The sequence below is a fragment of the Phyllobates terribilis genome, unplaced genomic scaffold (assembly GCF_046119375.1).
Source record: "Phyllobates terribilis strain yellow unplaced genomic scaffold, ASM4611937v1 Scaffold_1__5_contigs__length_1240528914, whole genome shotgun sequence".
Classification (NCBI taxonomy): domain Eukaryota; kingdom Metazoa; phylum Chordata; class Amphibia; order Anura; family Dendrobatidae; genus Phyllobates; species Phyllobates terribilis.
Window position 1 is genome coordinate 591977110 of NW_027362761.1, and position 27648 is coordinate 592004757.

Consider the following 27648-nt stretch of genomic DNA (forward strand, 5'->3'; position numbering starts at 1 on the left):
TACACGATAAAAACTATTTTATAGAAAAAATAATTTTTTTGCATCGCTTTATTCTGAGAGCTATAACTTTTTTATTTTTCGGCTGATGGAGCTGTATGACGTTTTCAGCGGTACCATTTTTATTTACATTCGTCTTTTTGATCACGTTTTATTCCATTTTTTGTTTGGCGGTATGATGATAAAACATTGTTTTATGTTTGTTTTTTTTTGTTTATTTTTACCGTGTTCACTAAAGGGGTTAACTAGTGGAACAGTTTTATAGGTCAGGTCGTTCCGAACGCGGCGATAGCAAATATGTGTACTTTTATTGGTTTAATATTTTTTTTTCATATGATTATTCATTTACGGGTACACTATATATATATATATATATATATATATATATATATATATATATATATATATATATATATATATATATATATAATTTTTTTTATTTTTATATTTTTACAATTTTTTTTTTTGCACTTTCTGACATTTTTATTACTTGTTCACATTGTCCCACTATGGGACTTCCACTTTTTGCAGCCTGATCGCCTGCATGGCATAGAGAGCAGCAGCTCCCTATGCCATGCAGCCTGTCAGCGCTGCACAGGGAGAAGTTACTTTGGTCGCACACTGCGCATGACCAAAGCAACTTCCCTGCCTCCTGGTGACCCGGATGTTGTCATGATGACGTCGGGTCACCATGGCAACATCCGGGACCGGATTCAGACGCCGCTGGACGCTGGCAGAGAAGGTACTGTAAGTATCGCGCTTACCTCCTTTTGCCACCGGAATGCTGCGATCGATTTCGATCGCAGCATTTCGGGGGTTCATGTGCCGGGAGCGGTGCAGGACCGCTCCCTGCACATAGCACCGGGTATCAGCTGTAACAATCAGCTGACACCCGGCAGCGATCTCGCCCGCATCGCTTGTGTGCGGGCGAAATCGCCAGGTTGTATTAATACGTATCAGGCCCATAAGGCCCAGGGCACAGATACGTACTAATATGCCCTGGGTCAGAAAGGGGTTAAAAAAAGACTTAAAAAAAATGCACTTTTAACATTTTTTATTTATATATGGATCACAGAGGTACATAAAGAAAATTGGTGTCCCCATATAATGTGTAAACATAATAACCCATACAATAAACTTTGCATGTCACTTAAAATATATATAGTTATCATAAAATCATAGAATGTTAGCAATGGAAGGGAGCTCCAGGGTCATCGTGTCCAACCCCCTGCTCAACGCAGGATTCACTAACATCTCAGACAGATGTCTGTCCAGCCTCTGTTTGAAGACGTCCATTGAAGGAGAACTCACCACCTCTCATGGCCGCCTGTTCCATTCATTGATCACCCTTATTGTCAAAAAGTTTTTTCTAATATCTAATCTGTATCTTCTCCCTTTCAGTTTTATCCCATTGCTTCTAGTCTTTCTTTGTGTAAATGAGAATAAAGCTGATTCCTGTACAGTGTGATCAGGGCATTACTGCCCTTACTGCTGTATGGGGCCTGGTGAGAAGAGGGGCCCGGGCCCAGTCAGGGCCCCCTCACTCTTGTACCTCTGCTCGCGGTGTAATAGAGTGCTGTGAGTCGGGGTGCCGCCTTCGGCGGCGCACACCTCAGCACTGGGAGCTTTTTCCCGGAGCTCCACGGCCATCAACTGAATGGCTGCGCAGCTGAAGCTCCTTCTGGTCAGGTGACGGCGCGTACGCAATGATGTCATCGCGTTTGGGCACCACTGGCTGTTGCCTGGACACCAGAAGCAGAGCTGTACCTACAGGGGATCATCAGTGAGGTAAGTATGAAAAAAAATGTTTTTCTTTATAAAATGAATTCAATGGGTGAGGGGAGGGGGGCTTCACATGATGAAGTGAGAAGGGTAGGGGGCCTGCACATGATGTAGTGAGAAGGGGAGGGGGCCTTCACATGATGAAATAATAAGCGAAGGGGGCCTGCACATGATGAAGTGAGAAGGCTAGGGGGACTGAAAATTTTAAAGGGGAGGGTGACTGCAAATGATAAAGGGTGAGGGGGGACTGCAAATGATAAAGGGTGAGGGGGACTGCAAATGATAAAGGGTGAGGGGGACTGCAAATGATGAAGTAAGAGGGGGACTGCAAATGATGTAGTGGGAGGGGGACTGCAAATGATAAAGGGTGAGGGGGACTGCAAATGATAAAGGGTGAGGGAGACTGCAAATGATAAAGGGTGAGGGTTACTGCAAATGATAAAGGGTGAGGGGGACTGCAAATGATGAAGTAAGAGGGGGACTGCAAATGATGTAGTGGGAGGGGGACTGCAAATGATAAAGGGTGAGGGGGACTGCAAATGATGTAGTGGGAGGGAGACTGCAAATGATAAAGGGTGAGGGGGACTGCAAATGATAAAGGGTGAGGGGGACTGCAAATGATGTAGTGGGAGGGGGACTGCAAATGATAAAGGGTGAGGGGGACTGCAAATGATAAAGGGTGAGGGGGACTGCAAATGATAAAGGGTGAGGGGGACTACAAATGAAGTAAGAGGGGGACTGCAAATGATGTAGTGGGAGGGGGACTGCAAATGATGTAGTGGGAGGGGGACTGCAAATGATAAAGGGTGAGGGGGACTGCAAATGATAAAGGGTGAGGGGGACTGCAAATGATAAAGGGTGAGGGGGACTGCAAATGATAAAGGGTGAGGGGGACTGCAAATGATAAAGGGTGAGGGGGACTGCAAATGATAAAGGGTGAGGGGGACTGCAAATGATAAAGGGTGAGGGGGACTGCAAATTATAAAGGGTGAGGGGGACTGCAAATTATAAAGGGTGAGGGGGACTGCAAATGATAAAGGTTGAGGGGGACTGCAAATGATGAAGTAAGAGGGGGACTGCAAATGATGAAGTAAGAGGGGGACTGCAAATGATGAAGTAAGAGGGGACTGCAAATGATGAAGTAAGAGGGGACTGCAAATGATAAAGGGTGAGGGGGACTACAAATGATGAAGTAAGAGGGGGACTGCAAATGATGTAGTGGGAGGGGGACTGCAAATGATAAAGGGTGAGGGGGACTGCAAATGATAAAGGGTGAGGGGGACTGCAAATGTTAAAGGGTGAGGGGGACTGCAAATGATAAAGGGTGAGGGGGACTGCAAATGATGAAGTAAGAGGGGGACTGCAAATGATAAAGGGTGAGGGGGACTGCAAATGATAAAGGGTGAGGGGGTCTGCAAATGATAAAGGGTGAGGGGGACTGCAAATGATGAAGTAAGAGGGGGACTGCAAATGATGTAGCGGGAGGGGGACTGCAAATCATGAATTGAGGGGGGGACTGCAAAAGATGAGGTGAGGGGAGCGAGGGTCTGCAAATTATGAATTGGGGGTGGGGAGAGCAAGTGATGACTTGCTGGGGATGTGGGGGAGCAAATAATGACTTGACAGTGGGGACAGTAAGTGATGATGAATTAAGGATGGGGGCAACAAATGATGAATTGGGGATGGGTCAGCAAATAATGATAAATTAAGGGTGGGGTAGAGTCAATGATGTATTGAATGTGGGGGAGAGTAGTTGATAATGAATAGAGGGTGGGGGTGGGAGAGAGGACAGGACATGACATGACAATGAATTGGGGCGGAGGGGGGCATGTAAATCTAATGAATCTGGGGAGCGAGAGGTACAGAGTGGGGGGGCGTTGAGGATGCAGGAGTGTGACTGGTATTAAATTGAAGGAAAGAGTACAGGTGCTAATTAATTTATATATTTATTGGGTGGGGAAAGTGGCTATTTACAGTTAGTGGGAGTGCAGTGATGGATTACAATTTATATTTGGAATGGTGGGTTGCATAATAACTAATTATATAATAATGGTGGGTGCACGTCTATATTCAGCTGTGTAGAGTAGATGTTGGGGAATGTGCTCTAGATAACTGTGTTATTTTCTGCAGAGATGAGTCCTGGCTGGAAGAAGTGATGACGGTCTGCACTGGATGAAGAAATGCAAAGATGAATATCTTCAACTAGAGACGTCACTGGTGAGTTAGTGTGTTATCTGTACACTTACACTATATAGTATATACGGAGCTCCTGTGTATAATGTCACCCGTGATCCCTATATTATCTGTACACTGACACTATATATAGAGCTCCTGTGTATAATGTCACTGGTGATCCCTGTATTACCTGTACACTATATACAGAGCTCCTGTGTATAATGTCACTGATCACTGTATTACCTGTACACTATATACAGAGCTCCTGTGTATAATGTCACTGGTGATCACTGTATTACCTGTACACTATACACTATATACAGAGCTCCTGTGTATAATGTCACTGGTGATCCCTATATTACCTGTACACTATATACAGAGCTCCTGTGTATAATGTCACTGGTGATCGCTGTATTACCTTTACACTATATACAGAGCTCCTGTGTATAATGTCACTGGTGATCCCTATATTACCTGTACACTATATACAGAGCTCCTGTGTATAATGTCATTGGTGTTCTCTGTATTACCTCTACACTGACACTATATACAGAGATCCTGTGTATAATGGCACTTAGTATTGTGTTTTTTTTTTTATTAATGATCAGTATTGTAATATTCAGTCACTGTGTGGTGGTAATATGTAGTCTGGTGATGGTGTGGTGGTATTTTTCCCTTGTATGTGGTATTATTCGGTCACTATGTGGTGGTAATATGTGGTCAGGTCATGGTGTGACAGTACGTGTCCTTTGTATGTGGTATTATTGGTCATTTTAAAAAATGTATGTGACACATTCCCTTAAAAAAATAAAACTATACCAAAAAAGAGTCAGAAATGTTTAATAGGTTAGAGTAGATTAGGGCATAGCCAAAAGAGTCTCCTTGTCATGGTGGCAGATTAAAAAATCTTTTGGCCAAAACAAAATGTTATGGCTATGTGTGTGATACCGTGTTTGATAGGAACTGTTAATATGCGAGGACGGGGTGCAGAAGTGGAGTTTTTCCAAGAGTGAGTGGTAGGACTGTGAAAGGTTCAAGGGGTGGAGGCGGAGCTAAGGTAGAGCATGGTCAGAGTATCAAGAGGGCCCGAAAATTTTGCCAATATGGGGCCCTGAAATTCCTGGTGGCAGCCCTGAGTGTGACAGCCCTTGAGATATTTGTAGACAGCTATTAAGTCTCCTGTCAGTCTTCTGTTTTGGAAGCTAAACATTCCCAAATCCTGTAACCGTTCGTCATAGGACAATGTTTGAAGATCAGACACCATACTGGTCGCTCTTCTCTAAACCTGCTCTAGTTTCTTCATGTCTTTTTTAAAGTAGAGGGGGATAATTAGCTATCCCCCCTAGCTTTGCGTCATCAGCACATTTAATCAGTTTACCCTCAATTCCTTCATCTAAATCATTGATAAAGATGTTGAACAATACAGGTCCCAGGACGGAGCCCTGTGGTATCCCACTTGAGACATTCATCCAACTGGATGTGAAGCCATTTATGACCACTCTCTGGGTCCGATCACTAAGCCAGTTATGAATCCACCTAACAGTTGCCTTGTCCATTCCATATTTGCAATGATAAATTAGTACCAGTTTGGAGAAATTATCAGGCCAAAAAGCCGCCGGAAAGTTATGTCAATTTACCAAAATAATATTGGTTGGGGAAAAGGGTGGACATAAGTGGAAAGCACAATACAGCAGTCCATTAATCACATGATGGACACTAATGGGCATACTCACCACTAGTGTTTTCTGTCGGACTCCGCCAAGGTGACTAACATTTGGTTGGGAAAAATAATTCCTCATAAAGCAGCTATTATTCACATAAAGATGACATAATCTGTGAAGAAGCAAATGACACAAATATCAGTAGTACCGTACTAGCATACATTCTGATGCCAAACCGTGTAAACATGAGATCCACTTCACAACCTCTAATAAGACTCAAGGAGCACATTTAATATTTAGCTTTATGTGATATATTTATAAACAGTATAGAATAAATTAAATTAAAATTCAAAGAAGCAGTGTTAGCACTCACCAGTCTGCAATTGTTGGCTGTAATCCTGCTGTATGGGATGCAGAATGGTGTTTTTTGGCCTGTGGTATAATGATCCCTGGCTTTAATTTATCAGCTACCTCATATATGTAAGTAGACAAGACACTGTGGAACCAGAGCAGCATGGAGGCGTGGCAGAGGGGGGAGGCGTGGCAGAGGGGAGGAAGCGTGGCAGAGGGGAGGAGTTTGATCAGGACTCTGATTACAGCGTTGTCAGGGAAACGAGCTGAGGACAAAAACAGCACGTGTGCAAGTTCTGAGGTGATTCTGATGCCGGAGAGGGAGACGAGAGGAGCAACAGCCGCGTCCGGAGCTCCTGTCAGGAAGAAAGGTGCCGCGTATCCGCCCAGACGTCAACGGTCAAGCTCCATAGACCTGAACGACGCCAGTCGAGGTTCCCAACCCAGACGTCGACGGTCAAGCCCCGAAGACCCAAGCGACATCAGTCGAGGTTCCCAGCCCAGACGTCGACGGTCAAGCGCTGAAGACCTGAACGACGCCAGTCAGGGTTCCCAGCCCAGACGTCAACGGTAAAGCCCCGAAGACCCAAGTGACGCCACTCGAGGTTCCCAGCCCAGACGTGAACGGTCAAGCGCCGAAGACCCGAGTGACACCAGTCAAGTTCCCAGGCCAGACGTCGATGGTCAAGACCCGAGTGACGCCAGTCGAGGTTCCCAGCCCAGACATCAACAGTCAAGCGCCAAAGACCCGAGTGACACCAGTCGAAGTTCCCAGCCCAGACGTCGACTGTCAATCCCCGCAGACCCAAGAGAAGACAGTCGAGGTTCCCAGCCCAGACGTCAATGGTAAAGCGACGAAGACCCGAGTGACACCAGTAGAGGTTCCCAGCCCAGATGTCGACTGTCAAGCCCCGAAGACCCAAGCGACGCCAGTCGAGGTTCCCAGCCCAGACGTCAACGGTCAAGCGCCGAAGACCCGAGTGACACCAGTCGAGGTTCCCAGCCCAGACGTCGGCGGTCAATCCCCGAAGACCCGAGTGAAGCCAGTCAAGGTTCCCAGCCCAGACGTTGACGGTCAAGCCTCGAAGACCCGAACGATGCCAGTAAAGGTTCCTCACCCGGGTGACGTCGGTCAACAGAACAGGAACAGGTTTCAACGGCATGGTTCTCAGACGTGTGCGCCGGTGACAGGACGTCGCAGAAACTCTGAAGGTGTCAGATTGGAGATTCATGGTCGGGTTGGTGGCCAGGAAGGACACGCGAGACAGGCCGTTACCTCTGACAGGGACATATGGTACCGGGCACGGATAGAGGCATCGCAAAAGTGGATAGAGTGTTACGGGGGAAACAGGCGGCGAGTTGTGATAGGAACAGAGTATTGCCAAAGCTTTAAAAGACTGCCCCTCGCCCGGTATAGTTAATGACAATCTAGTTCCCCCTTCCCTCCAGTAGATCATTTTAAACTACCAGCCACTGCATTCTAGTGTATTCTGATATTTTATTATGTTATGTGACTTCTTCAGGATGTGTGGCTGATGGCAGAGATCTTAAGTCGAGCTCTGCGCTTTCCGGGAATTCCCGATTGTGTAGATAAGAGTCAGTCCTTGTCAGGTGTCTGGGACCTTAGAGCATTAGAGATTATGCTCATTCCATCATGTTGAAAGTTGCGCCAGCCAGCTTATTTCCAAAAAGGCCGGTTAGGATATCACCTTTATGTAGCTATTATATCTGAAAACTGCAAAGCCTTTTTGTTTAATAATGTTCTACTTTTGGTAGACTTCTGGAACTTGTTATATTCCAATATGACCAGTAGATGGCGGTATAGCACTTCAAATGCTTGTTTTATGGAGAGTCTCATGTGCATCAGCAAACAGCCACCAGATGTCAGTAGGATGTGAACAAAAAAAATGTCTGGATATAAAACCTATTTATGAAGATGGATGGAGAGTCTCACTATTTTTAGCCCCTGTGGTATAGGAGCAGGATTGTGAGGGGAGACTGTGCTGAGCCTTACGCTTTAAAGAGAAAACACCTATGTCTCTCTAGCAAGGTAAGGTACTGGCATCCTCAGATATTATCACGTCTGTGTGACGGAAGATGGCTGGCACTGCTCCCTTTGATCTCTCCGGTGTAGCGGAGGAGGCAACTGGAGGGTGAGAGAAAACCCCTCAACTGAAGCAGTAAGGGGTCAGGGAAGAGGGGGAGACCCTCGCATATACGCTGCAACGCACTTGCTGTCGGTCGCACGGGACTCCATGCTTGCTGCTGCGCTGGGTCCTGCTCTGCCGGTACAGGGAGCCGGCAACTCACTCTGCGAAAGTGTCCAGGGGTGTCCTACCACCGGAGCTGCACAATGTCGGCCGGGATCTCACCGCCGAAGGAGACTTGAGGCCGCCTCCAATACCGAGGTAGGCGTTGGTCCTTAAGAGAGGCCGCGGCTTCAGGCCTTTGGGTAGGCCTCAGTTGAGACTGATGATGAAACTTTATTGTAGCAGACACAAAGGGGTTCCCCACATGCACTATAGCTAGCAAAGTTGTTCTGGGTGTCGGATGGATGTTTATTCCGGTTGGATTGAGAGGATTTGATCAGTAGGGCACGGAGCTCACTCAAACACGTCCAGCTCTCTCTGCTTCCGGGTACGCCCCCCGGAATGTTTATAACTGTCCGTCAGTAACCAGAGAAACTTTTGACTAAAAATCGAAAAACACGAAGGCAGCAAAATGTGTGAAAACCAAAACTTGTGTCATTCTCAAAACTTTTGGCCACGAATGTTTATTCTTTGATGTACAACAAGAAGTGGATTCAACACTTTAATGTCTATCAAATTTTTAACATGATAATGGCTCCTCCCCTGAATGATTTCTTCAATGAAATGTATTTTGGGTGAAACATTTCTCACATTCTAAACATAAATATGGCTTCTCTTTTGAGCTACTTATTTTTCTGTTGAAAAAAAGCTGAAATTCATAGTAAATTTTTTTCCCCGGTCTGAACATGAATATGATTTCTTTGAAATTTTATGATGGCCAACAAAATGTGATTTTCGAGTAAAATTTCCTACATTCTAAACGTAAAATTGTCTTCACCCCGGAATGAGATATTGATGCTCAATCAATTGATTTAAAACTATAACATTTCCCACATTCTAAACTTGACCAATGGCGTTTCCTGTTGCTTAAAAAGATCTGATTTACCAGTGCAACATTTCCCACATTTTAAACATGAAGCTGGCTTCCCTCTGTGTGAATTCTTTCATGTCTAACAAGATCTGATTTATGGGTAAAGCATTTTCCACAATCTGAGCATGAATGTGGCTTATCCCCAGTGTGAATTCGTTGATGTCTAATAAGAATATATTTCTGCTTAAAACATTTCCCACATTCTGAACATGAAAATGACTTTTGCACTGTGTGAATTCTCTGGTGTTTAACAAGATTTGGTTTCCCGGCAAAACATTTTCCACATTCTGAACATGAAAATGGCTTCTCCCCAGTGTGAATTCTATAATGTCCAATAAGAATATGTTTTTGGCTAAAACTTTTCCCACATACTGAACATGAAAACGGCTTCTCCCCTGTGTGAATTCTTTGATGTCTAACAAGAAGATGATTCTGGTTAAAACATTTTCCACATTGTGAACATGAAAATGGCTTTTCAACTCTGTGAATTTTCTGATGTTGAACAAGATCAGGTTTCACGGTAAAACATTTTCCACATTCTGAACATGAAAATGGCTTTTCCCCTGTGTGAGATTTTAGGTGTACAATAAGATGTGATTTCCAATTAAAACATTTTCCACATTCTAAGCATGGATATGGCTTCTCCCCAGTGTGAGTTCTTTTATGCCCAACTAAACTATGTTTATGGTTAAAACATTTCCCACATTCCGAACATGAAAATGGCTTCTCCCCCGTGTGACTTCTATGATGTCTTATTAGTTCTGGTTTCATGCTAAAACATTTCCCACATTCTGAACATAAAAATGGCTTCTCCCCTGTGTGAATTCTTTGATGTCCAATAAGAATGCGTTTCTGGTTAAAACTTTTCCCACATTCTGAACATGAATATGGCTTTTCACCTTTATGGCTTCTATGATGTCTAATCACATCGGATTTCTGGCTAAAACATTTTCCACATTCTGGGCATGAAAATGGCTTCTCCCCTGTGTGAATTCTTTGATGTCCAATAAGAATATGTTTCTGGTTAAAACATTTTCCACATTCTGAACAAGAAAATGGTTTCTCCTTCGTATGAGTTCTTTGATGTCCAATAAGAATATTTTTCTGGGTAAAACATCTCCCGCATTCTGAACAGGAAAATGGCTTCTCCCCTGTGTGAATTCTTTGATGCCTAACTAGGTATGATTTCTGGTCAAAACATTTCCCACATTCTGAACATGAATATGGCTTTTCTCTTGTGTATTCTGTGTGAATTCTCCCATGTCTAAAAAGATCTGATTTATGGGTGAAGCATTTTCCACATTCTTGACATGAAAATGGCCTCTCCCCTGTGTGAATTCTTTGATGTGTAATAAGAGTTGGTTTTTGGGTAAAACATTTCCCACATTCTGAACATGAATATGGCTTCTCCCCTGTGTGAATTCTACAATGCCTAACCAGACCTGATTTCTGGGTAAATACTTTGCCACATTCTGAACATAAATATGGCTTCCCCCCTATGGGAACCTTTTGATTCTTAACATCCTTTCCATGACTTCTATTTTGCTTTATAGTTTGTGATGAATCAGGAGAAAGGACCCTTTTAAAAGTATCAGAAGATACATTGTTGTGAGGGGCCGAGTGTATATCTTGGATACTGGCATTCTCTTCATATGCATATTGTATGATACTACAATCATCTTCTTTCAAATGTGAAGATTTTGGATGTCCCTCTGAGCTCCCGGTACAGTCATCTGCAAAAAATAAAACTTATTTATTTATTTTTTGAATAATATAACTTTGACAATTATGTTGACGTTTTATAACATTACAATAAATTAACAAGTGTATAGCAAAATATTTCGATTTGAGAGTCCTCAGTGGTTGATACCTTTTAATGGCTAACTGAAAAGATGGTAACAAATTGCAAGCTTTCGAGATGTTATGATACCAGGCTGTTCTGTTGCACTTTTCCATCTATGTTGTTGAAGACATCTTTATGTTTCATACATCTGACACGACTCTTTTCATGTTAAACTCCTCAATGGAGAATCATAAGTGAACCTTTTGAGTGAAATCTATGAGGTGGCGTCTGTCTCACGCAATCACCTACTTGTACTTTAGCATATAGGAGGGGAGGAGGAATAATGTCATGTATGAAGAAGCCTGCAGTTTTTCATTTTTTTTTTATTTCTTTTAACTTAAATCTGGGAGTGGATGCAAAAGTTATACAGCCGACTCCAGCCTGTTACAGTAGAGAACTGAGCTAGCTTCAGTCGCTGCCATTTAACCATTTAGATGCTGCAGTAATGGTTAAATGGTTCTGAACTCTGTGTATATGACATGGTCATTGGAACGCTGATCATTTACTGTGAGAACCAGGGGCCTAATGAAGGTCCCGTTGCCATCATATTGGTACTCCTGGTAATTTCTTTGTATTCCCCTAATCAGACTAAAAAAAAATAAAGAATAAAAATAGTTAAAAGTAATATGTCAAAAGGTTTTTTTTCAGAAGGAGATTATCACTGCAAGACTAGGTTTCATGTGCCAAGAAGTCCAGCTACAACCCCTGGCAAAAATTATGGAATCACCGGGCTCGGAAGATGTTCATTCAGTTGTTTAATGTTGTTGAAAAAAAGCAGATCACAGACATGGCACAAAGCTAAAGTCATTTCAAATGGCAACTTTAGGGCTTTAAGAAACACTAAAAGAAATAAAGATAAAAAAAATGTGGTACTCAGTAAGGTTAATTTTTTTTCAGACCAAGCAGAGGGAAAAAATTATGGAATCACTCAATTCTGAGGAAAAAATTACGAAATCATGAAAAACAAACACACAAAGAACACTCCAATACATCACTAGTATTTTGTTGCATCACCTCTGGCTTTAATAACGGCTTGCAGTCTCTGAGGCATGGACTTAATGAGTGACAAACAGTACTCTTCATCAATCTGGCTCCAACTTTCTCTGATTGCTGTTGCCAGATCAGCTTTGCAGGTTGGAGCCTTGTCATGGACCATTTTCTTCAACTTCCACCAAAGATTTTCAATTGGATTGAGAACCGGATATTTGCAGGCCATGACATTGACCTTATGTGTCTTCTTTCAAGGAATGTTTTCACAGTTTTTGCTCTATGGCAGGATGCATTATCATCTTGAAAAATTATGTCATCATTCCCAAACATCCTTTCAATTGATGGGATAAGAAAACTGTCCAAAATATCAATGTAAACTTGGGCATTTATTGAAGATGTAATGACAGCCATCTCCCCAGTGCCTTTACCTGACATGCAGCCCCATATCATCAATGACTGTGGAAATTTGCATGTTCTCTTCATGCAGTCATCTTTATAAATCTCATTGGAACGGCACCAAACAAAACTTCCAGCATCATCACCTTGCCCAATGCAGATTCGCGATTCATCACTGAACATGACTTTCATCCAGTCATCCACAGTCCACGATTTCTTTTCCTTAGCCCATTGTAACCTTGTTTTTTTCTGTTTTAGGTGTTAATGATGGCTTATGTTTAGCTTTTCTGTATGTAAATCCCATTTCCTTTAGGCAGTTTCTTACAGTTCAGTCACAGACATTGACTCCAGTTTCCTCCCAATTGTTCCTCATTTGTTTTGTTGTGCATTTCCTGTTTTGGAGACATATTGCTTTAAGTTTCCGGTCTGGACGCTTTGATGTCTTCCTTGGTCTACCAGTATGTTTGCCTTTAACAACCTTCCTGTAACATCCCTGGCGGCGCGCTTGCGTGGCTTACCATCTCCCACCATGCAAGACCGCAATCTTACCTTTCAGGCCAGGCTGCACACTTTTGCTCCAGTACCTGCTGTTTGTATGTCTCTTGTCCGCTGGCTTAGGGCGTCGGCGCTGTTGCTTTCTGATTCTTAAAGCTACAGTGTGAGCAGTCCTAATGCTTCCCCAGCCTATTGCTGTGAGTCACTGGATACTTAAACCCCCTACACACCCAGTAGCAGGTGCCTGAGCAACACTTTCATACAGTCTGTTCTGTGCAACTGTGAGTTGCTAGGTCCTGTCCTGACTCTAGTCTGTCCGCCACCCTGGGGGCCGAGTACCCAGGGCCTCTACCTGTACCTCTGACTTCTAGTCTGTTTCCGCCATCCTGGGGGCTGAGTTCCCAGGCTCGTTCCTGTATCTTATTCCCGGTTCAGTTCCTGTCTGAACAGTGTCCTAGCCCGTTACCTGTTTGTCTCTATGTCCGAACCTCCCCTTTTCCTGCAGTGTCTGAACCTGCACCTAACTCCAACTCGTTGTCTCTGTACTTCTGTTTGTGAGTTTTGTGTCCACCCGCTACTTCATTGTAAGTACAGTATCTTGTGTATATCTGGTTCTGCTTGTCCCCTTTCCCATCCTCCTGTGTTCTAACCATCTTCCTGTATTTTCCAGTCTGTTCCATGTGAACAGAGCCCTGCCCTGTCTGCCTGCACCTTCTGCTCTGCTTGTTCACCGCACCCGCGGTTCCGCTCTGCTTGTTCACCGCACCTGCGGTTTTGCTCCGCTTTGCTTGTTCACCGCACCTGCGGTTTTGCTCCGCTCTGCTTGTTTACCGCACCTGCGGTTTTGCTCCGCTCTGCTTGTTCGCCGCACCGGCGATTTTGCTCCGCTCTGCTTGTTCGCCGCACCTGCGGTTTTGCTCCTCTCTGCTTGTTCGCCGCACCTTTGGTTTTGCTCCACTCTGCTTATTCACCACATCTGCGGTATCGCCCTGCTCTGTTTGTTCACCGCTCCGGCGGTTCTGCTCTGCTTGTATACCGCATCTGCGGTTTCGCTCTGCTCTGCTGTCCACCGCACCTGCAGCACCGTTCCTGTGTCCCAGTCTGTACTGGTCCCTATCCTGCCTGCGTTCCTACCTGCCAGTACCCGCCTGTCTGCATGTCAGCCGTGCCTGCCAGTGTCCACCTGTCTGCATGCCAGCCGTGCCTGCCAGTGTCCACCTGCCTGTATACCAGCTGTGCCTGTCAATATCCATCTGTATGCATACCAGCCGTACCTGCCAGTGCCCACCAGCCTGCATACCAGCTGTGCCTGTCAATATCCATCTGTCTGCATACCAGCCGTGCATACCAGTGCCCACCAGTCAATATGCCAGTCTAACCTGCCTGTTCCTGCATTTCCCGGTGTGGGTCAACAGCTGTGACTGGGGTCTGACCTGGAGTAGCACCTGGTCCCTCTGCTCGGTTCCTCCCTGGTTCACGGAGTCGACTGAACTGCTGTGTGACCTTGGTCGGACCGAGTTGATACTTAGTTACGCCCCTCCAGGCACTCCTCGGCTCATGGTACAGTGGGATCACTAATCACGCTCATGCCAGTCAGTCCGGGAGCGAGCGTAACACTTCCCATGTTGTATTTGGTCCAGATTTTAGACACAGCTGACTGTGAACAACCAACATCGCGTGATGATTTACCTTCTTTTAACCCCTTTACGACCAAGGGCGTATTAGTACGTATCTGTGCCCTGGGCCTTATGGACCTGATACGTATTAGTACGCCCTGGCGATTTCGCCCGCACACAGGCTGTGCGGGCGCGATCGCCGCCAGGTGTCAGCTGATTGTCACAGCTGACATCCAGGGCTATGTGCAGGGAGCGGTCTCGCACCGCTCCCAGCACATTAATCCCCACAATGCTGTGATCGAAGTCGATCGCAGCATTGCGGTGGCAAGGGGAGGTGATCGCCGATACTCACCTCCTCTTCCGGCATCCAGCGATGTCTGCCGCGGCTTCCAGGATGTTGCCATGACGACCCGATGTCGTCATGACAACATCCGGGTCACCAGACAGCAGGAAGATTTTTTGGACATGCGCAGTGCATCTCTAAACTATCTTCTCCCTGTCCAGCGCTGACAGCCTGCAGGGCACAGGGATGGTGCTCCATTCCTGTGCCATGCAGGCGATCAGAGGAAAAAAAGTGAAAGTCCCATAGTGGGACAAAGTAATAAAGTATAAAAACTATCAGAAAAATTTTACAAAAAATGCGTCTTTTAGTGTGTGACAGCTGTCAGTCATAAAAACCCCATATGATTCTGGTATCGCTGTAGTCTCACCGACCCGAAGAATAAGGTCGTCTAATCACTTATACTGCATGAGGAACGGCGTAAAAAATAAACTCTCAGGTTAGGGCAGGGTTTGAGGTTAGGGTTGTGATGGGGTTGGGATTTTTTTCAAAAGTAAGAAAAAAAGATGACGATATGGCGACTAGTGTTGAGCGCAAGTGCTCGCTACTTGAGTTTGCATCGGGTGCTCTGGTATGCATTGAGTATCGTGGGTATTTGAGTGACATGCTCGAGTCTCCGCCCCATATGCTTCGCGGCCAAAAAAACTTTGCGGGGATTGCCTGCCATGCACGAGCGATCCCCGCATGTTTTTTTTTGGGTGTCTAATAACCGTGAAACATGCGGAGCAGGGACTCGAGCATGTCACTCGAGCACACACTGTACATGGTGCATACCTGAGTACCCGATGCAAACTCAAGTAGCGAGCACTTGCGCTCAAGACTAATGACAACTTATTCAATATGATGACCTAATGTTATCAAATTCTGTGTCGTACCTCTGGGTTCAAAATGTTCACTATACACCTTAATAAAATCCTTGAGGGGTATAGTTTCCAAAATGGGGTCACTTGTGGGGGAGCTCCACTGTTTAGGCACATCAGGGACTCTCCAAACGCGACATGGTATCCGCTAACAAATTGAATGGAAAATCGGCTCAAATTGTTAGCGGACGCCATGTTGCGTTTGGAGAGTCCCTGTGTGCCCAAACATTGGAGCTCCCCCACAAGTGACCCCATTTTGGAAACTAGACCCCCCAAGGCACCTATCTAGATGCCTAGTGAGCACTTGGAACCCCCAGGTGCTTCACAAATTGATTCGTAAAAATGAAAAAGTGAAATAAAAAACACTTTTTCATTTTTACGAATCAATTTGTGAAGCACCTGGGGGTTCCAAGTGCTCACTATGCATCTAGATAGGTGCCTTGGGGGGTCTAGTTTCCAAAATGGGGTCACTTGTGGGGGAGCTCCAATGTTTGGGCACACAGGAGCTCTCCAAACGCAACATGGCGTCCGCTAATTATTCAAGCAAGTTTTACAATCAAAAGGTCAAATGGCGCTCCTTCCCTTCCGAGCCCTGCCGTGCGCCCAAACAGTGGATTTTCCCCACATATGGGGTATCTGCGTGCCCAGGGGAAATTGCACAACAAATTTTGGTGTCCATTTTTTCTTGTTACCCCTGTGAAAATAAAAAAAATTAAGTCTAAAGTAACATTTTTGTGAAAAAAGTTAAATGTTCATTTTTTTCTTCCACATTCAAAAAATTCCTGTGAAGCACCTGAAGGGTTAATAAAGTTCTTGAATGTGGTTTTGAGCACCTTGAGGGGTGCAGTTTTTAGAATGGTGTCACTTTTGGGTATTTTCTGTCATAAAGACCCCTCAAAGTGACTTCAAATGTGATGTGGTCCCTAAAAAAATGGTTTTGTAAATGTTGTTGGAAAAATGAGAAATCGCTGGTCAACTTTTAACCCTTATAGCTCCCTAACAAAAAAAAATTTTGGTTCCCAAATTGTGCTGATGTAAAGTAGACATGTGGGAAATGTTATTTATTAACTCTTTTGTGTGACACATCTCTCTGATTTAAGGGCATAAAAATAAAAATTTTGAAAATTGCAAAATTTTCAAAATTTTCGCCAAATTTCTGTTTTTTTCACAAATAAACTCAAGTGATATTGAAGAAATTTTACCACAATCATGAAGTACAATATGTCACGAAAAAACAATCTCAGAATCAGGGGGATCCGTTGAAGTGTTCCAGAGTAATTACCTCAAAGTGACAGTGATAAGAATTGTAAAAATTGGCCTGGTCATTAACGTGCAAACCACCCTCGGGGGTAAAGGGGTTAGGAGTTTGATAATCCTCTCCTTTGTTTCAATTGACATCTCTCGTGTTGGAGCCATGATTCATGTCAGTCCACTTGGTACAACAGCTCTCCAAGGTGTGATCACTCCTTTTTAGATGCAGACTAACGAGCTGATCTAATTTGATGCAGGTGATTTCTTTTAGTGTTTCTTAAAGCTATAAAGTTGCCATTTGAAATGACTTTAGTTTTGTGCCATGTCTGTGATCTGCTTTTTTTTTCAACAACATTAAACAACTGAATCGACATCCTCTGAGCCCGGTGATTCCATAATTTTTGCCAGGGGTTGTAATCTGTGTAACCAAGTCCCCACCACTGATTGGCAACTTGCTGACAGTGTACACAGGGAGTTGCTAATCAGGAGTGTGGGCTGCGTTATACACAGCTCAGCATTCTGAGAACTGCTACATCTAGCTTGGAGAAAACAGTAAATTCATCAAAACTGCACCAAGCAGTCCAGTAAATTATACATCACTGAAATCAGGGTCTCTGCTCTTACATCATGCTGCTCTCAGATTCTACAGCAAATACCTGATGACAGATTCCCTTTAAAGTTAATCTGTTAGTGAGCTCAACCCTTCTATCTATACGGGCACGTAGGACATAGGAAGCTGAATAAAATGATAACTTCATATCTGTAATCTGTGAGAAATCCACATTTTCTTAATATGTAATATGTAATATGTAAATGAGATGTTAAGGTCTATGGGCCGGACATAAATCTCCCTGAGAATCTGCCTCCAGAGATTATAGCAAAATGAAGAAAGGCGTTTCCAGTGTGAGATATGTGAATCAAGAGAACAGACTGCCAGACATTACACTGATAACGCCCCTTTTCATTTAATTGACAGATTCTCAGTGAGATCTATGTCCAGCCCATAGTTCTTAACAGCTCATTTACATATTCCAGAGAAATCCACATTTTCCTTATAAGGCCACGGCCCCACTATCAGTATTTGGTCAGTATTTTTTTCTCAGAAGTGGGTGATAAATGCAGAATTGGTGACTTGTTTCTATTACACCTTTTCTCGGATTGTTGCTCACCTGGTTTTGGCTCCCACTGCTGAGAAAAAATACTGACCGAATACTGATAGTGGGGCCATGTCCTAAGACATTGGATCCTACTGACAGATTCCCTTTAAATGGATAGCTAAGGTCCTGCAATGCTCTGCACATGAGGAAAGAGACATAACGAATCAGAAAAACGATACTACATTTCTAATCGGAGGTATTTGCCAATATTATTATTACACCTATTACTTATTGGGCTAAGATATTGGAGATGGGAATACCCCTTTAAGTTATGCTGAAATGCTGTTTTTTTGTGTATCAAAACTCTTTTAGTAGAAATATTGCTAAGTCCCTTAAAAGTAAAGTTTACAATTATATGCAGCCGATTTTACTTTTGAGTTGTGTTCTAACATCCGGTATCAAAGCCGCTGTAGAGCTGACCATCCCAATGTGTGTTCACATGGTAGAATAAGTAACGCACTAATTTCATTACTTTGGCCGAAACACAAGACACGTTCTCTATATTGTCATTAATAATATAGATACAGTCCCATGTACACAGACAGTACCCTAGCAGAATAGTTCTCACCCTATAGCCGCAGAACTGATTTATTATGGCAGCTTAAGTTTTTCTACCTAATTATATAAATTATTCTCTGATTTTGCCTGGAAACCTGTATTCACTTTGTCAGTCTATAGGTGATTGCCCGTTCACTCTATAGGTATTGCAGCTGTGCGGGGAGGGGGGGGGTTAGATTTGCATAGATTTATACAATAGCGTTACAGAATAGATTAGTAGATGATTTTTTTTTACTCTCAGCGCAGGATATGTGGGGGCATGAATGCTGTTTTCCCATGTCTGATAGCTCTGACTTTGTGTCAGGGCATCTCAAAAGGCAAAAAAAACCTCAAAGACTTAACATCTAGGATGGATGAATGGGATCCATTATCATGGATGGGTCCATAAGAGCTTTGTTGAGCAAGTTCTTTAGTTCATTCCTCTGCATCCCCTGACTATAGGGTGTAGACCTTTTGACCATTTCCACCATTCAACCACTTCCATTATTGAGGCCATCTTCACCCCTTGAGTCGCCTATTGTTGCCTCGTGGAGAACTTTCTTGTATACAGAGGGGAGCGGTCTTTAGCTGCACTGGGTAACTGTGGGGCTGGCTTAACAGTATTCTATAGCAATTTTGAGTCCATTCAAGTGTGCCGAGATTCATCCGGCGTATGTACCAAGGGTGGGAGTCAGACATCATATTGCCTCTGGCTGTAGGATTTATTTTAATCAACTTTCAGAAAAGAACAATAACATCTTTTTTCGACATAAAATTGCTGCTTATCAATACGCTTTATCCATCTGTTAAGAAGCTTTTGTAGAGTTGCTTGCGAAAGTATTCACTCCCTTGGCATTTTTCGTGTTTTGCTACCTCACAAACTGGAATTTCACTGTTTGTTTTTTTTTTTGTAGGGTTTTCATCAATTTATGTAAAAAGCATGCTGACAACTGTGAACATTTCTTTTTTTTTTTTTTTGCGAAGCAAACAGTACAAAATTACTGAAAACTTCAGTGTGCATAACTATTCACACCCTAAAGTCAGTACTTTTTGGAGCCTCCTTTTGCAGCAATTACAGCTGCAAGTTGCTTTGGATAAGTCTCTATGAGCTTTCCACATCTCGCCAGTGGGATTTTTGCCCATTCCGCAAGGCAAAACTACTCCAGCTCCTTCACGTTAGATGGCTTTCTCTGATGAGCAGCAATCTTCAAGTCTGACCACAGATTCTCCATTGGATTAAGGTCTGGGCTTTGACTAGACCGCTCCAAAACATTTAGACATTTCCTCTTAAACCACTCGAATGTTGCTTTAGCAGTATGCGTTAGGGTCATTGTCTTGTTGGAAGGTGAACCTCCGTCCCATTCTCAAATCACTGATAGACTGAAACATAATATGCTCAAGAATATCCCTGTATTTAGCACCATCTATCTTCCCTTCGACTCAGACCTTTTCCTTGTCCCTGCTGTCAAAAAACATCCCCATAGCATGATGCTGACACCACCATGTTTCACTGTGGGGATGGTGTTCTTGGAGTTATGAGCTGTGTTGGTTTGGCGCCAGACATTGGGTTTACCTTGGTGACCATACACTTCAATTTTGTTCTCATCTGACCACAGCACCTTCCTCCATATATTTGGGGAGTCTCCCACATGTCTTTTGGCAAACTCAAAACGAGTCTTACAATTTTGGTGTGTAAGTAAAGGCTTTTTTCTGGCCACTCTTCCATAAAGGCCACCTCTATAAGGTGTACAGCTTATTGTGGTCGCATGGACAGATATTCCCATCTTTGCTTGGGAACTCTGCAGCTCCTTCAGGGTTACTTTGGTCTCTGTGCTGCCTCTCTGATTAATGCCCTCTTTGCTCAGGCTTAGAGTTTTGGTGAACGCCCTCTCTCGGCAGGTTTGTTGTGGTACCATGTTCTTTCCATTTGATGATAATGGTGCTCTGGTGGATCATCAGAGATTGGGATATTTTGCTATTGCACAACCCTGACTTGTACTTCCAAACATTTTGTCCCTGACTTGTTGGAGATCTCCTTGGTCTTCATGGTGTTGTTTGGAGATCTCCTTGGTCTTCATGGTGTTGGGTTAGTGGGGCCTCTTGCTTAGTGGTGTTGCAGCCTCTGTGGCCTTTCAGAAAAGGTAGTGTATATACTGACAGACATGTAACACTTATATTGCACACAGGGGGACGTCCTGTCACTAAGCATGGGACTTATGAAGGGAATTGCTTGCTCCAGATATTTTTAGAGGCTTTATAGCAAAAGGGGTGAATACATATGCACATGACAATTTTTAGTTATTTGATCCCATAAATTTAATTTATGCCTATATTTTTCTCACTTCAGCAATTTAGACTATTTAGTGCTGATGCATCTCACACAAGTCGGATTACAAAAATATTTACACAAAGGTTGTAATGTAACAAAATAGATAAAAAGCCAAGGAAGGGGGAGGTTAATACTTTCGGAAGCCACTGTATAACAGGATCACATTATTATCAATTCATATTTTGGCTGAAAAGTGAATATTCATTTAAAGCTCCTCACCTGGGCGGTTATCTGTAGGAGTCTCCTCTTTACACCGCTGATCGCCCCTCACATTTCTCTCTGGAGCATTAATATTGTTCAGATCTTTATCCGGATCCAAAAGCTGCAAAACAAATATTGTAAAAGTCCCCGATGATTGGAGAAGTCCCCGGGAATAATGGTGAGAAGATCCGGCCATGTCTGTGGTCAGCTGTGATCCTGCCGTCTCCACCGCTCTCATTACACAAGTATAAAACATCTAATACTGGAGGAGAAGACAAGACTGAACACAAGGAGGTCACAGCCGTCTACACATCATAGGGGAGATCTCCATCTACCTGATGGTCCTGTGCAGGAGGAGGAGCGGGACATCTCTCTGGGGTTGTCCTCTTACTGGAGAGACCTGCAGGAGACACAGACAGGACTGACATCATTATTACATACAGAGAATTATAGGCCGTGTGGATTTAGTCCTGTCTATTACCTGGTGATGTGCGGGGCCGGTGCTCCTCCATCATCACCTCCTTGTACCGATCCTTATGTCCTTCTAGATACTCCCACTCCTCCATGGAGAAATAGACGGTGACGTCCTGACACCTTATAGGAACCTGACACACACAATGATACCGTCATCACCCAGAATCCTCCAGTGCCGTCCTGTATAATGTCCCAGCATTCCCAGCAGTGTCACCTCTCCAGTCAGCAGCTCAATCATCTTGTTGGCTAGTTCTAGGATCTTCTGGTCATTGATGTCCTCATGTATCCGGGGGTGAGGTGGAGGCCCCGGGATTGGGCTCAGGGTTCCTCCCCATCCTTCAGACACAGGGTCCTGACAGCGATCACTAGAGGTCTTCTTCACTACTGTGTAATCCTGAGTGTGGAGACATTAATAATATCACTACAGACATTTCCAGAGTCCATCACCTCTCCGGTCATATCACCTGTTATTCCCATAAATAATGATGTCATGTGATGACATCAGAACCTCTCACCTCTCCGGTCATATCACCTGTTATTCCCATAGATAATGCTGTCATGTGATGACATCAGAACCTCTCACCTCTCCGGTCATATCACCTGTTATTCCCATAGATAATGATGTCATGTGATGACATCAGAACCTCTCACCTCTCCGGTAAGATGGAAGATTATCTCCAGTGTGAGGTTTATTATCCTCTCCGCCATCTTGCCTCTGTCCTTATTCATCCTTGACACATTAATCAGGAAGATTCTCGCAGAGACGTTATCAGCAGAGGATCCTTGATTGTAGGAACCTGAATAGAAAAAAGATGAGATGATAAAAACAATGAAAACTTCACAGAAAACAATATAGAGAAACATTTAAAGACTAATCGCTATTTTAACTCTCTACCACGATTTCTGGCTCTAGGTGGCGCTGTATTTGCACTGCGGACAGCCCTTGGGGATGCAGGCTTAGTCCTGTATAACATTAGTGTGGCTGGGATTTGTGGTGCCGTCCTGCAGGGAATCTATGTCTTACTGCAGAGCGCTGGCTGTCAGTTGTAGTCCGGTCTCTGCGCTCGGCCCTAGGTGAGGACAAGTCCTGTTTCCTCCACAGCAGCTGCTTCTGGCAGCCAGATATAAGTTGGTTCTGACCCTGATCTGCTGCTTTATCTTCTCCAATCTCTTGGCTATTAGTTCCTGACCTCGGCTTGTATTCTGTCCCTGACTATGATCCGGCATCACGACTATTCTCTGCCAGCTCGCTCCTCCGGCCAGCAGCCTCTCCATGGATGTAACCTGGGGCCCTTGTGTAAGTCCAGATCCCGGTACAGGGAAAAGACCGTGGTCCACCTGGTATCTGCTGGACAGAGAGGTTTGTGCAGATCCAGCCAATAGAAGCCCCTTATAGAGCGGCGATAGTTACACATCCACTGCGCCATTACTGTGTGAGGGAAGGAGAGCAGCAGCGGTAATAGCAAGAAGCAGAAGAAGGAGCGACAGAGGCAGAACACAGGAGATCACACAGCAAGGAGAGGAGAATGCGGCTCCCAGAATTGTGATGAGAAAAAGTCCAGGTACCAGTGTGACGACGAGACCACGAGGAAAGAGGACGGGGGACGGTACAGAGAGGGTCCTGGCAGCTGAGCAGAGGAATACTGGACCGCCGGACAGGGGCCTTGAGAGCGATGCTGAAGGAAGATACAGGCGGACTGTGGGGCTGACATGACAGTCGTATCACAATCGTCTAGTGCGGAGCCTCCACGTGTAACTCCTGATCTGCGGCCTCCATTATAGAGGCTGTCTGGTGTAGACAAGTTATCAGCAGCCTCCAGGAGAAGCGATACGTTACTGATCGTGGGGTCCAACCACCGGGAGCGGCACTGATAATCGGACGGGGAATGTTTATCCCTATTATACAACGGGTGCAGGTCGGACACTCGAACACCGCTCCATTCATCCTCTATGGGGCAGCCAGAAAAAGCCAAGGGCACACGACATCACACACTGGAAGGACTCGTCACCGCGACCGCTGCAGCCCATCGAATACAACACCGGTCATGTGACATCAGATGTAATCCACAAATAACAAACACAACTCATCCCATAATCACAGAAAGGCCGGAGTCACACTACCGTATATGCGATAAAACATCACATAGGACTCGGCCCAGTGTTATTCTATGGGTCAGATCAGCGATTATCACCGATTCAGCAGCAGCATGCTGCGATGTGCAGCGAGACTCTCCTCACTCGCAATCATAAAACTCTATGGGTGTCAGTGAAACATCGGACTGCACACGGATGTCATCCCAGTGCAGTCTGCTATACGCTGAGTCAGGCCATGGAGGAGGTGGAGAAATTACTTTCTCCATCTCCTCTGCAGCTGTGCAGCCATTCTCTCAGGCAAAGAAATCACAGCACAGGAGCAGAGCAGGAGCCGAGGGTCATTAGCATATCGCATCACATGCCATACACTGCTGTGACTCCAGCCAAAACGCCATCACCAGCCCCGGACTAGAGCGACAACAAAGGGTTAATCACCACGAGAGCAGAACACACCTCCACCTGCCGAACCGGCACCGCCGCAACGCCGTGTGCTGACAGGACCTGTGTGACGTCACCGTCATGTGATCAGTCACATGATCAGGGGCGGAGCTCCAGGGTTCTCTGCTCAGTGTCTGCAGGACTCTGCTGTGCTGGATGATGTATAGTATTATAGAGGAGGACGGAGCAGAGCCGAGTGTGTAATGTGCGGAGCGGAGCCGAGTGTGTAATGTGCGGAGCGGAGTCGAGCGTGTAATGTGCTGAGCGGAGCCGAGTGTGTAATGTGCTGAGCGGAGCCGAGTGTGTAATGTGCGGAGCGGAGCCGAGTGTGTAATGTGCGGAGCCGAGTGTGTAATGTGCGGAGCGGAGCCGAGTGTGTAATGTGCGGAGCGGAGCCGAGCGTGTAATGTGCGGAGCGGAGCCGAGTGTGTAATGTGCGGAGCCGAGTGTGTAATGTGCGGAGCGGAGCCGAGCGTGTAATGTGCGGAGCCGAGTGTGTAATGTGCGGAGCGGAGCCGAGTGTGTAATGTGCGGAGCGGAGCCGAGCGTGTAATGTGCGGAGCGGAGCCGAGTGTGTAATGTGCGGAGCGGAGCCGAGTGTGTAATGTGCGGAGCGGAGCCGAGCGTGTAATGTGCGGAGCGGAGCCGAGCGTGTAATGTGCGGAGCCGAGCCGAGTGTGTAATGTGCGGAGCGGAGCCGAGTGTGTAATGTGCGGAGCCGAGTGTGTAATGTGCGGAGCGGAGCCGAGTGTGTAATGTGCGGAGCCGAGCCGAGTGTGTAATGTGCGGAGCCGAGTGTGTAATGTGCGGAGCGGAGCCGAGCGTGTAATGTGCTGAGCGGAGCCGAGTGTGTAATGTGCGGAGCGGAGCCGAGTGTGTAATGTGCGGAGCGGAGCCGAGTGTGTAATGTGCGGAGCCGAGTGTGTAATGTGCGGAGCCGAGTGTGTAATGTGCGGAGCCGAGTGTGTAATGTGCGGAGCGGAGCCGAGCGTGTAATGTGCTGAGCGGAGCCGAGTGTGTAATGTGCTGAGCGGAGCCGAGTGTGTAATGTGCTGAGCGGAGCCGAGCGTGTAATGTGCTGAGCGGAGCCGAGCGTGTAATGTGCGGAGCGGAGCCGAGTGTGTAATGTGCGGAGCCGAGTGTGTAATGTGCGGAGCGGAGCCGAGCGTGTAATGTGCTGAGCGGAGCCGAGCGTGTAATGTGCTGAGCGGAGCCGAGCGTGTAATGTGCGGAGCGGAGCCGAGCGTGTAATGTGCGGAGCGGAGCCGAGCGTGTAATGTGCGGAGCGGAGCCGAGCGTGTAATGTGCGGAGCGGAGCCGAGTGTGTAATGTGCAGAGCGGAGCCGAGTGTGTAATGTGCAGAGCGGAGCCGAGTGTGTAATGTGCAGAGCGGAGCCGAGTGTGTAATGTGCAGAGCGGAGCCGAGTGTGTAATGTGCAGAGCGGAGCCGAGTGTGTAATGTGCGGAGCCGAGTGTGTAATGTGCGGAGCAGAGCCGTGTGTGTAATGTGCAGAGCGGAGCCGAGCGTGTAATGTGCGGAGCGGAGCCGAGTGTGTAATGTGCGGAGCGGAGCCGAGCGTGTAATGTGCGGAGCGGAGCCGAGCGTGTAATGTGCGGAGCAGAGCCGAGTGTGTAATGTGCGGAGCCGAGTGTGTAATGTGCGGAGCGGAGCCGAGTGTGTAATGTGCGGAGCGGAGCCGAGCGTGTAATGTGCGGAGCAGAGCCGAGTGTGTAATGTGCGGAGCCGAGTGTGTAATGTGCGGAGCGGAGCCGAGTGTGTAATGTGCGGAGCGGAGCCGAGCGTGTAATGTGCGGAGCGGAGCCGAGCGTGTCATGTGCGGAGCGGAGCCGAGCGTGTAATGTGCGGAGCGGAGCCGAGCGTGTAATGTGCGGAGCGGAGCCGAGCGTGTAATGTGCGGAGCGGAGCCGAGCGTGTAATGTGCGGAGCGGAGCCGAGCGTGTAATGTGCGGAGCGGAGCCGAGCGTGTAATGTGCGGAGCGGAGCCGAGTGTGTAATGAGCGGAGCCGAGTGTGTAATGTGCGGAGCAGAGCCGAGTGTGTAATGTGCGGAGCGGAGCCGAGTGTGTAATGTGCGGAGCGGAGCCGAGTGTGTAATGTGCGGAGCGGAGCCGAGCGTGTAATGTGCGGAGCAGAGCCGAGTGTGTAATGTGCGGAGCCGAGTGTGTAATGTGCGGAGCAGAGCCGAGTGTGTAATGTGCGGAGCCGAGTGTGTAATGTGCGGAGCGGAGCCGAGTGTGTAATGTGCGGAGCGGAGCCGAGTGTGTAATGTGCGGAGCGGAGCCGAGTGTGTAATGTGCGGAGCGGAGCCGAGTGTGTAATGTGCGGAGCGGAGCCGAGCGTGTAATGTGCGGAGCCGAGTGTGTAATGTGCGGAGCGGAGCCGAGTGTGTAATGTGCGGAGCGGAGCCGAGTGTGTAATGTGCGGAGCCGAGTGTGTAATGTGCGGAGCCGAGTGTGTAATGTGCGGAGCCGAGCGTGTAATGTGCGGAGCGGAGCCGAGCGTGTAATGTGCGGAGCGGAGCCGAGCGTGTAATGTGCGGAGCGGAGCCGAATGTGTAATGTGCGGAGCCGAGTGTGTAATGTGCGGAGCGGAGCCGAGTGTGTAATGTGCGGAGCCGAGTGTGTAATGTGCGGAGCGGAGCCGAGCGTGTAATGTGCGGAGCGGAGCCCAGTGTGTAATGTGCGGAGCGGAGCCGAGTGTGTAATGTGCGGAGCGTAGCCGAATGTGTAATGTGCGGAGCCGAGTGTGTAATGTGCGGAGCGGAGCCGAGTGTGTAATGTGCGGAGCGGACACGAGTGTGTAAACGACCCCGACATAATGTGCGGAGCGGAGCCAAGTGTATAAGGTGCGGAGCGGAGCCGAGCGTGTAATGTGCGGAGCGGAGCCGAGCGTGTAATGTGCGGAGCGGAGCCGAGCGTGTAATGTGCGGAGCGGAGCCGAGCGTGTAATGTGCGGAGCCGAGCGTGTAATGTGCGGAGCGGAGCCGAGCGTGTAATGAGCGGAGCCGAGCGTGTAATGTGCGGAGCCGAGTGTGTAATGTGCGGAGCCGAGCGTGTAATGTGCGGAGCGGAGCCGAGCGTGTAATGTGCGGAGCGGAGCCGAGCGTGTAATGTGCGGAGCGGAGCCGAGCGTGTAATGTGCGGAGCCGAGCGTGTAATGTGCGGAGCGGAGCCGAGCGTGTAATGTGCGGAGCCGAGTGTGTAATGTGCGGAGCACAGCCGAGTGTGTAATGTGCGGAGCGGAGCCGAGCGTGTAATGTGCGGAGCGGAGCCGAGTGTGTAATGTGCGGAGCCGAGTGTGTAATGTGCAGAGCCGAGTGTGTAATGTGCGGAGCCGAGTGTGTAATGTGCGGAGCGGAGCCGAGTGTGTAATGTGCGGAGCCGAGTGTGTAATGTGCGGAGCCGAGTGTGTAATGTGCGGAGCCGAGTGTGTAATGTGCGGAGCCGAGTGTGTAATGTGC

The 27648-nt window shown here is 46.6% G+C and overlaps 1 pseudogene; it reads right to left on the reverse strand.

Moving 5' to 3' along the window:
* Positions 1-8740: 8740 nt before the first annotated feature.
* On the reverse strand, positions 8741-24254 carry LOC141272000 (uncharacterized; annotated as a pseudogene).
* Between the last annotated feature and the right edge of the window lie 3394 nt (positions 24255-27648).